This window comes from Arachis stenosperma, chromosome 4, assembly GCF_014773155.1.
Source record: "Arachis stenosperma cultivar V10309 chromosome 4, arast.V10309.gnm1.PFL2, whole genome shotgun sequence".
Taxonomy (NCBI): domain Eukaryota; kingdom Viridiplantae; phylum Streptophyta; class Magnoliopsida; order Fabales; family Fabaceae; genus Arachis; species Arachis stenosperma.
In genome coordinates, this window is record NC_080380.1 from 100,542,949 (window position 1) to 100,554,790 (window position 11,842).

Below are 11,842 nucleotides of genomic sequence, written 5' to 3' on the forward strand. Positions count from 1 at the left end.
GATCCTTACCAGTTTTTAACTGAGTTCTTGCAGATCTGTGACACTGTAAAGACAAATGGAGTTAATCCTGAAGTCTACAGACTCTTGCTTTTCCCTTTTGCTATAAGAGACAGAGCTAGAGTATGGTTGGATTCACAACCCAAGGATAGCCTGGACTCATGGGATAAGCTTGTCACTGCATTCTTAGATAAGTTCTTTCCTCCTCAAAAGCTGAGCAAGCTGAGAGTGGATGTTCAAACCTTCAAACAAAAAGATGGTGAATCCCTCTATGAAGCTTGGGAAAGATACAAGCAGTTGACCAAGAGATGTCCATCTGACATGTTTTCAGAATGGACCATATTAGATATATTTTATTATGGTCTCTCTGAGTTTTCGAAAATGTCATTGGACCATTCTGCAGGTGGATCCATTCACCTAAAGAAAACGCCTGAAGAGGCTCAAGAACTCATTGACATGGTTGCAAACAACCAGTTCATGTACACATCTGAGAGGAATTCCGTGAATAATGGGGTACCTCAGAAGAAAGGAGTTCTTGAAATTGATACTCTGAATGCCCTATTGGCTCAGAACAAAATGTTGACTCAACAGGTCAACATGATCTCTCAGAATCTAAATGGATTGCAACATGCATCCAACAGTACTAGAGAGGTAGCTTTTGGAGAAGCTTATGATCCTGAAAACCCTGCCATAGCAGAGGTTAATTACTTAGGTGAACCTTATGGAAACACCTATAACTCATCATGGAGAAATCATCCAAATTTCTCATGGAAGGATCAACAAAAACCTCAACAAGGTTTTAACAATGGTGGACGCAATAGGCTGAATAATAGTAAGCCATATCCATCATCTTCTCAGCAACAGACAGAAAATTCTGAACAAAACAATTCTAATTTAGCAAATATAGTCTCTGATCTGTCAAAGGCCACTTTTAGTTTCATGAATGAAACAAGATCCTCCATTAGAAATCTGGAGGCACAAGTGGGCCAGCTGAGTAAGAAAGTTATTGAAACTCCTCCCAGTGTTCTCCCAAGCAATACAGAAGAGAATCCAAAAGGAGAATGCAAGGCCATTGATTTAATCAAAGTGGCCGAATGCACAAGGGAGGAAGAGGATGAAAATCCTAGTGAGGAAGACCTCCTGGGACGTCCCTCAAGCAAGAAGGAGTTTCCTATTAAGGATCCAGAGGAATCTGAGGCTCATCTAGAGACCATAGAGATTCCTTTAAATCTCCTTCTGCCATTCATGAGCTCTGAAGAATATTCATCCTCTGAAGAGAATGAAGATGTGACTGAAGAGCAATTTGCTCAATACTTAGGAGCTATCATGAAGCTGAATGCCAAGCTGTTTGGTAATGAGACTTGGGAAAGTGAACCTCCCTTGCTCATTAGTGAACTAGATACTTGGATTCAGAAAACTCTACCTCAAAAGAAACAAGATCCTGGCAAGTTCTTAATACCTTGCACCATTGGCACCATGAGCTTTGAAAAAGCTCTATGTGATCTTGGGTCAGGGATAAATCTTATGCCACTCTCTGTAATGGAGAAGCTGGGAATCATTGAGGTACAACCTGCCTTGTTCTCATTACAATTGGCAGATAAGTCCATAAGACAAGCATATGGAATAGTGGAGGACGTGCTAGTAAGGGTTGAAGGCCTTTATATCCCCACTGATTTCATAATCCTAGATACTAGGAAGGAAGATGATGAATGCATCATCCTAGGAAGACCTTTCCTAGCCACAGCAGGAGCTGTGATAGATGTCAACAGAGGTGAGTTAGTCCTTCAATTGAATGGGGACTACCTTATGTTTCAGGCACATGGCCATCCCTCTGTGACAAAAGAGAGTAGGCATGAAGAACTTCTCTCAGTTCAGAGTCAAGAAGAGCCCACACAGTCAAACTCTAAGTTTGGTGTTGTGAGGCCACAACCAAACTCTAAGTTTGGTGTTCAAACCCCATATCCAAACTCTAAGTTTGGTGTTGGGAATACCACACTTAAGTTGACCTGATCACCTTGTGGCTCCATGAGAGCCACTGTCAAGCTATTGACATTAAAGAAGCGCTTGTTGGGAGGCAACCCAATTTTATTTATCTAATTTTATTTTATTTTGTTTCTTTGTTATTTTTGTGTTTTATTAGGTACATGATCATGAGGAGTCACGAAAAATTCAAAAAAATTAAAAACAGAGTCAAAAACAGAAGAAAAAAATTTTCACCCTGGAGGTAGCGCAGACTGGCGTTCAACGCCAGTAAGATGCATCTGTCTGGCGTTCAACGCCAGAACAGAGCATCATTCTGGCGCTGAACGTCCAAAACAAGCAACAACCTGGCGTTAAACGCCAAGATGGTGCACGGAGAGGACATTCTGGCGCTTAACGCCAGAAACAAGCATGAAACTGGCGTTCAACGCCAGAAACATGCATTACATGGGCGTTGAACGCCCAGAACATGCACAAATGGGCGTTTGAACGCCAGGATGATGCATGGAGGCATGTTACATGCCTATATGGTGAAGGAATGGTATTTGTTTTCACCTCAGGATCTGTGGACCCCACAGGATCCTCACCTCAGGATTTGTGGACCCCACAGGATCCCCACCTAACATATTCACACCTTACCTTCTAATCCTAGTTTTTGTGAATGTGATTACTCTTCCCCATGTCACACTTCCCAACATCTTCTTCATCAATCACCTCCATTCCTCTTCCCAATTACCCCATTCACCATTCACATCAACCTCCTCTTCCCCATAAACCCCACCTACCTCCATAAAATTCAAATTCACTTTCCCACCCATTCCCACCCAAATTGGCCGAACCTATACCCTTCCCTTCTTCATCATTTTCACACAACACAAATACCTTCTTCTCCCATATAGCCGAACCTACTCTCTCCCTCTCCTCCATATTCTCTTCTTCTTCTTCTACTTTTCTTTTCTTTCTTGCTTGGGGATGAGCAAATTTTAAGTTTGGTGTGGTAAAAAGCATAAGCTTTTTTGTGTTTTTCCATTACCAATGGCACCTAAGGCCGGAGTTTCCTCAAGAAAAGGGAAAGGGAAAGTAAAAGCTTCCACATCCGAGTCTTGGGAGAAGGAGAGATTTATCTCCAAAAGCCATCAAGACCACTTCTATGATGTTGTGGCAAAGAAGAAAGTGATCCCTGAGGTCCCTTTCAAGCTCAAAAAGAATGAGTATCCGGAAATCCGACATGAAATTCAAAGAAGAGGTTGGGAAGTCTTAGCCAACCCCATGCAACAAGTCGGAATTCTAATGGTTCAAGAGTTCTATGCCAATGCATGGATCACTAGGAACCATGACCAAAGTATGAACCCAAGCCCAAAGAATTATCTCACAATGGTTAGGGGGAAATACTTAGATTTTAGTCCGGAAAATGTGAGGTTGGCGTTTCACTTACCCATGATGCAAGGTGATGAACGCCCCTACACAAGAAGGGTCAACTTTAACCAAAGGTTGGACCAAGTCCTTATGGACATATGTGTGGAAGGCGCCCAATGGAGAGTAGACTCCAAAGGCAAGCCAGTCCAACTAAGAAGACTGGACCTCAAGCCTGTAGCTAGAGGATGGTTGGAGTTCATTCAAAGATCCATCATTCCTACAAGCAACCGATCTGAAGTTACTGTGGATCGGGCCATCATGGTTCATAGCATCATGATTGGAGAGGAGGTGGAAGTTCATGAAGTCATCTCCAATGAACTCTACAAAATATCTGACAAGCCTTCATACATGGCACGGCTAACCTTCCCCCACCTTATATGCCATTTATGTTACTCAGCTGGAGTTATCATGGAAGGAGATGTCTCCATTGAAGAAGACAAGCCCATCACCAAGAAAAAGATGGAGCAAACAAGAGAAATTCCCCACGGCCCTCAAGGAGAACATGAGGAAGTTCATCATCAACAAATGCCTCAAGGAATGCACTTTCCTCCCAACAACTATTGGGAGCAACTCAACACCTCCTTAGAAGATTTGAGCCATAATGTGGAACAATTAAGGGTGGAACATCATGAGCACTCCATCATTCTCCAAGAAATAAGAGAAGATCAAAGAGAAATGAGGGAGGAGCAACAAAGGCAAGGAAGGGACATAGAAGAGTTGAAGAACATCATTGGTCCTTCAAGAAGAAGACGCCACTAGAGGTGGATTCATTCCTTGTTCTTTATTTCTTTCTGTTTTTCGGTTTTTAAGTATTATGTTTATCTATGTTTTGTGTCTTTATTTCATGATCATTAGTATGTAACCATGCCTTAAAGCTATGAATAAAATCCATTAGTCCTTCACCTCTCTTAAAAGAAAAATGTCTTAATTCAAAAGAACAAGAAGTACATAATTTTCGAAATTATTATTGAATTTAGTTTAATTATATTGATGTGGTGACAATGCTTTTTGTTTTCTGAATGAATGAATGAACAGTGCATATGTCTTTTGATCTTGTTGTTTATGAGTGTTAAAATTGTTGGTTCTTGAAAGAATGAGGAACAAAGAGAAATGTTATTGATGATCTGAAAAACATCATGAAATTGATTCTTGAAGCAAGAAAAAGCAGTGAAAAAAAATGGCGACAATTCTAAAGCAAGGATCCAAGGCTTTGAGCATCAATGGATAGGAGGGCCCAAGGAAATTAAATCCAGGCCTAAGCGGCTAAATCAAGCTGTCCCTAACCATGTGCTTGTGTCATGAAGGTCCAAGTGAAAAACTTGAGACTGAATGGTTAAAGTCGTGATCTAAAGCTAAAGAGTGTGCTTAAGAGCTCTGGACACCACTAACTGGGGACTCTAGCAAAGCTAAGTCACAATCTGAAAAGGTTCACCCAGTTATGTGTCTGTGGCATTTATGTATCCGGTGGTAATACTGGAAAACAAAGTGCTTAGGGCCACAGCCAAGACTCAAAAGTAGCTGTGTTCAAGAATCAACATGCTTAACTAGGAAAGTCAATAACACTATCAAAAATTCTAAGTTCCTAGAGATGCCAATCGCTCTAAACTTCAAAGGAAAAAGTGAGATGCCAAAACTGTTCAGGAGCAAAAAGCTATAAGTCCCGCTCATGTAATTAAATTAATATTCATTGATATTTTGGACTTTATAGTATATTCTCTTCTTTTTATCCTATTTGATTTTTAGTTGCTTGGGGACAAGCAACAATTTAAGTTTGGTGTTGTGATGAGCGGATAATTTATACGCTTTTTGGCATAGTTTTTATATAGTTTTTAGTAAGTTTGAGCTACTTTTAGGGATATTTTCATTAGTTTTTATGTTAAATTCACATTTCTGGACTTTACTATGAGTTTGTGTGTTTTTCTGTGATTTCAGGTAAATTCTGACTGAAATTGAGGGATTTGAGCAAAACTCTGAAAGAGGCTGACAAAAGGACTGCTGATGCTGTTGGATTCTGACCTCCCTGCACTCAAAATGGATTTTCTGGAGCTACAGAACTCCAAATGGCGCGCTCTCAACGGCGTTGGAAAGTAGACATCCAGGGCTTTCCAGCAATATATAATAGTCCATGCTTTATTCGAAGAATGACGACGTAACTTGGCGCTAAACGCCAAGTTCATGCTGCTGTCTGGAGTTAAACGCCAGAAAAACGTCATGATCCGGAGTTGAACGCCCAAAACACGTCATAACTCAAAGTTCAACGCCAAGAAATGCCTTAGCTCGTGGATTTATCAAGCTCAGCCCAAGAACACACCAAGTGGGCCCCGAAAGTGGATTTATGCATCAATTACTTACTCATGTAAACCCTAGGAGCTAGTTTACTATAAATAGAACATTTATCTATTGTATTAGATGTCTTTTGACCACGTTTCATCTTTGGTCTCAGTTTTGTTTTATTCTTCATCTTAGGAGATCATTGATCACGTTTTAGGGGGCTGGCCATTCGGCCATGCCTGAACCCTTTGCTTATGTATTTTCAACGGTGGAGTTTCTGCACACCATAGATTAAGGGTGTGGAGCTCTGCTGTACCTCAAGTATCAATGAAGTTCTATTTTCTTTTATTCGGTCTCTATCTTATTCTTATTCCAAGATATTCATTCGTACCCAAGAACATGATGAATGTGATGAGTTAGATAACCCTCATTATCATTCTCACTCATGAACGCGCGTGATTGACAACCACTTCCGTTCTACATGCAACAGAGCTTGAATGCGTATCTCTTAGATTCCCCAACAGAATCTTCGTGGTATAAGCTAGATAGATGGCGGCATTTATGAGGATCCGGAAAGTCCAACCTTGTCTGTGGTGTTCCGAGTAGGATCCTGGGAATCCAGAAAGTCTAACCTTGTCTGTGGTATTCCGAGTAGGATTCCGGTAATGAATGACTGTGACGTGCTTCAAACCTGTAACCTGCTGGGCGTTAGTGACAGATGCAAAAGAATCAATGGATTCTATTCCAGTAGGAGCGGGAACCAACCGGTGATTGGCCGTACTGTGACAGAGTGCGTGAGCATTAGCTTTCACTGCGAGGATGGGATGTAGCCATCAACCATGGGTGATGCCTCCAGACTGGTTAGCTGTGCGAGTGACAGCCGCATAGGATATTTCCCCGAGAGGATGAAAGTAGCCACAGCTGATGGTGAACCCCTATACAAAGCTTGCCATGGAAAGGAGTAAGAAGGATTGAGTAGAAGCAGTGGGAAGGCAGACGTCCTTGAGCCATACAGCATCTTCATATACTTAACTGAAATTCCTATGCACGAATCTACATAAGTATTCTATCCCTTTTATTATTTCTATTTTATTATTTGAATCTAATTAAGTATCATGTTTAATCCGCCTGACTGAGATTTACAAGGTGACCATAGCTTGCTTCATACCAACAATCTCTGTGGATTCGACCCTTACTCACGTAAGGTTTATTACTTGGACGACCCAGTACACTTGCTGGTTAGTTGAACGGAGTTGTGAATTCCAATAAAGAAAATAAACAGTGCCCTAAGGGTATATCCATACAAAGACAAACAACTTGAAAAGAATAGTGATCATAATTTCGTCCACCAATAATCAATTTCAATTCTTCTTTGATCTTAGGCTGATCTAGTTAGAATTGAGGTTATTTAAGAATTATGTTTTACATGTTAGGAGATGGAGAAATGGGCTGCACTCTAAGTCTTTAAACTTCATAAATCATCTTGTAATTTGATCTAATAGAAATCCTTAGTCTTGTATGCTTCATGTTTGTTTAATAAGCTTGCCTCCATCAATTTCCCACTCCACTGTCTCAATCGTATGTGAAGTCATGGTTTGCATCATAAGGAACATAAAATAGTGGAGTTTAGAATTGTCTTAATAGTCTTGATTTATATATTTCATGTTATTTTTACTTTTTTATTTCCTTTGAAAAAGAATTCGATGGCTGCTAGTGCTACTTATCAAAAACCATAAACTATGTGCACCATGAGTTTTTGAGGGCTGTGTTAGGTTAAGATGGAAAAATAGGCCATATGTGATGTCACTAGTCTAAGATGATGTAACAATTTCCTTTTAGCTTAATTGGCTTGCAAAGTAACGACTCTAGGCAACAGTATTATAATATATTTTATATTCAAATTTATCAAAGCCCAACTGCCACGGATTGTACCTTTATTTATTTTTCGTAGTACAAATTATTAGAGGTTGGTTTTATCCTTGAAATTATTATAAACTTCGGCTTGGGGGACAAGGGATAACTCATCATAGATATGACACTATATTAAAGTTGCACTACAAAAGAGTTGACATAGGAAAGTTTTTAAGTAAACTAGTACATCAGTAGTTCAATAAATTGATCTTAATTATTTACATAATATTTTTTTATAATTAAAATCAACAGTTAAAAATGGCTAAAACACAAATGTATCCATACATTTGAAAGTTTTCCGTTGACATAGGCCTTCTGATACCTATAGTCAATTTTAATAACACATAAAAACTATAGATATTGGTTTGGAAGATTTTTACATGTACCTGTGTACTTGATTGGTATATTAGTTTATAGTTAAAAAAAATCTCATGTCTTAAACTATTCAGACTGTGATGTTAATGGTTTGATGAACCAAGACAGAGAAGAAGAGTGAAAGTTGAGAGAGAAAAATTAGTTCTTCTCATTTTACAAATTTCAAATGAATGTAAACAAAACACTAAAAAAATGTTTTGTGGTTAACCTTATGTATTCCTTATGTATTTTTACTATAATTAATTACCATCAATATTAAAATATTAAAAAAATAATCTAGGTAACACTCTCCCGCAAGTTAGAATTATATAAATCTAACTATCCTAACTTGGAAACATTAGTAAAAAAAATCCGGTGGCAGAACTTTGGTAACAAAATCAGCAAATTGGTCTTTGGAACGAACTGACATAAGATGAATAAAAACAAACAAATATTTTTCACGTATAATGTCACAATCTACTTCAATGTGTTTGATTCTTTTATAAAGGATGGTGTAAAATCTAGTTAATTAATGGCTAATTAACTCATAAATAAGAATTTATTTTAGAAAGCCAAAAATGTGATTTTATGGCTTAATATAATAGAGGAGATTGAGACAAAAATTTTGATACCAATTTTGTAGAAATCAGATCAAGATTGGACCGAACGGGCTAAACCGGACCAACCGGACACATATTGGGCCCTTGGCCCAATATAACTAAACTAAAACCTTAATTTTCAGCACTCACTCTCCTCACAACACACTAATTCACGCTGAAATAGAGTAGAAAAGGGGGAAGAACACTTTCTCAAGTTCTCTCCTTTGGTTGATCTTCAAACTACCATAACTTTTGATCTAGAGCTCCGATTACCGTACTATTTGCGGCCACGTGTTCACCGCAGAGAGCTCTACAAAACCCATAACTTTATTCTTGAGGTAAGCCACAACACTATTTCAATTCTTCATCCCTAAATTTTGAGTTTTATAAAAAAATGTGTTGAGATTTTGGGCTCTTTGATATTATAGGACCCAACTCTCTTGAAGGAGAAGATTAATCTTGTCTCCCTGAACTTTGGGTGTGTAAAATTCTCAACCCTAGTGTAACTTGTTGTTTTATGATGCTTGGGTATTGAGTTGTGGTGTTTGGGTATGATAATTGTGGCTTAGGTAATGTGTGTGTGAATATTGAAGTTTGATTGAGATTTTGAAAAGCTTGAATAAGGGCTTTGGTGTGCAAAAATCTATTCTTGGAGGTGTTGAGAGCTTGTGGGCAAGTGGTTTGGAAGAGCTCTAGTTGAACTTGGAGAAATCGGCTAAGGTATGGTCTCGGTTTTCTATATCTAAAATGTAATGTGATGTGAAAACTTAGGCTAGAGGCCCTAAGGCATTGAATTATTGATGTTATTGAATGGTTGAGATATATGATGTGGTCATATATGTGATTATGAATAATGATGCCTTGATGGTGTGATGTATGAGAAAAATGCATGTTGTTGAATGGTTGATTTGTGGGTGAAACCATGTTGATGGTGAGTATGATATTGATTATGTATAATAATGGTTGATTGGAAATGGTATTATTGGAAATTGGGATGAGGAAGGAAGTATGACATGTTAATGTGTTTGAATTATTTAGCCATTTGATTATGTTGGGTTAAAGTGGTTGGATGGTGGTTTTGTGAATTGTGGTAATGTGTTAATGTGTGAGTTGAGGAGGCTTGATGTTGATTTTGGTATATTTTGATTGATTTCAAAAAAGGTTGAAAATTGGTATGTTTTGGTTGATTTTGAAAAGGGTTGAAAATGGCTTGTTTTGAAAATGCCACTTTGTGGTTTTGTATGAAAATATGGTTTTTGAGTATACTTTGACGGGATATAACCTGGACTCTGAATCCCCAATTTTTGCCAAATTTGTTTAGAAATGAAATTGGATCAGGGATGTTCATGTCATTCGAAGAACGGGCAAAAAATGATTTAAAATGAAGAAGTTATGTCCGTTGGAAGATTGAGGGTTTAATTTGTGAAATCTGCAGCTTTTAACTTAAAAAAATTTTTAGTTGAGTACCCCCCACGCGTAGGCGTGCCTGACGCATGATGCGTGAGCATTTTTCCTATCTTTTCCTAGTGAATTTGCATCTAATTTCTTGAGTTTAATAAAGAATTAATTATATTTTAGCCAATATGGATGCTCCTTTGAGTCTTTTGCAATTTTATTTATTTTAGGTAGCCTTCGGCTGAATTTGATGAAATTTCTGTAGCACAAGAACAAAAGGAGATGGCAGCGAGGAGCGACGCGTATGCGTGACTGACGCGTACGCGTGATTTGGAGCTTTCCATTGCGACGCGTTTGACAAACCCCATATTTAGGGTTTATCTTGTATTGATTTTAGGGGATTTTAATACCTTTTACCCACATTTATTCAATGAAATAGCATGGTTTTGTATATTCTCCTTTAATTATGCTTAAGAGTGAAAACATGCTTTTTAGGTCTTAAAATAAATAAATTTAATTCACCTTGATTCCATTAGATGCCTTGATATGTTTGTTAAGTGATTTAAGGTTTAGGAGGCAAAGATTGGATCAAGGGAATGAAGAAAGAAAGCATGAAAAGTTGGAGAACTCATGAAGAAATGACAGAACCGGAAAGCTGTCAAGCCGACCTCTTCGCACTTAAACGACCATAACTTGAGCTACAGAGATCCAAATGATGCGGTTCTAGTTGGGTTAGAAAGCTAACATCCGGGGCTTCAAAACGATATAAGATTTGCCACAGTTGCTACACGTATGGTGGCGCGCACGCGCATAGTACGTGCACACGCCGTTGCTGCCACCTGGTTCACTTAAAGCAAAACGTGGCCAGCGAATTCTAAAGCCTTGTGGGCCCAATCCAACTCATTTCTGATGCTATTTAACCCAAGGAGTGAAGAGGGAAATGTGTGTTAGTTACCATTAGTTTAGGATTAGTTTAGAAGTAGTTTCTAGAGAGAGATGCTCTCACTTCTCTCTAGGATTAGGATTAGTTCTTAGATCTAGGTTTTAATCTTTGCTTTCTTCTACTTCTACCTTTCAATTCTTTGTTGCTACATTCATCTTCTTCCATTCTTTTGTTGTAATTTCCTTTATGTTGTTCTTATATTTTGTTGTAGGTCTAGTATTGTTCCTTCTACTTTCTTCCAATTCAATAAAAGGTCTAGTATTGTTCCTTCTACTTTCTTCCAATTCAATAAAAGGTAATTCAATAATAAATGTGTTCATTTGATTTGTTGTTGTTTAATTCCTTGCAATTGAGTAGTGTAGATTTACTTTTCTTGCAATTTCACTATGCTTTCCTTTTATGCCTTCCAAGTGTTTGATGAAATGCTTAGTTGAATTGTAGAGTAGAGTTTTATGTTCTTGGCTTGGAAAGGTAAATTAGGAACTCTTGAGTTACTAATGTCCAAGTAATTGATGATTGGGATCCATTGACTCTAATTCTCACTAATTGAATTAGTGGAGAGTTAGGACTTATGGACTAGGATTGATATAGCTCATTTGACTTTCCTTTACTACTAGTTAGAGGATGATTTAATGAGATTAATCCTTGCCAATTCTCATATTGTGGTTAGTGATTAGGATAGAGATCCTTGACCACCAACCCTTGCCAAGACCTTTTTAGGCCTTAGTTTACTTTCTTGTCATTTATCTTTCATGCTTCTTATCAAAACCCAAAAATAACTCACAACTAATAACAAGACACTTTATTGTAATTCCTAGGGAGAACGACCCGAGGTTTGAATACTTCAGTTTATAAATTTTAGGGGTTTGTTTTAGTGACAAACAACTTTTTGTATGAAAGGATTAGTGATTGGTTTAGAAACTATACTTGCAACGAGAATTCATTTGTAAATTCTAAACCATCAAAAATCCAATCA

General features: G+C 38.1%; 1 non-coding gene across 1 annotated transcript; it reads right to left on the reverse strand.

Annotated features, from left to right (window-relative positions):
• Positions 1 to 216: 216 nt before the first annotated feature.
• Positions 217 to 320, reverse strand: LOC130977969 (small nucleolar RNA R71). The gene has a single exon (XR_009085635.1). It is a non-coding gene; the product is annotated as a small nucleolar RNA R71 (small nucleolar RNA).
• Between the last annotated feature and the right edge of the window lie 11,522 nt (positions 321 to 11,842).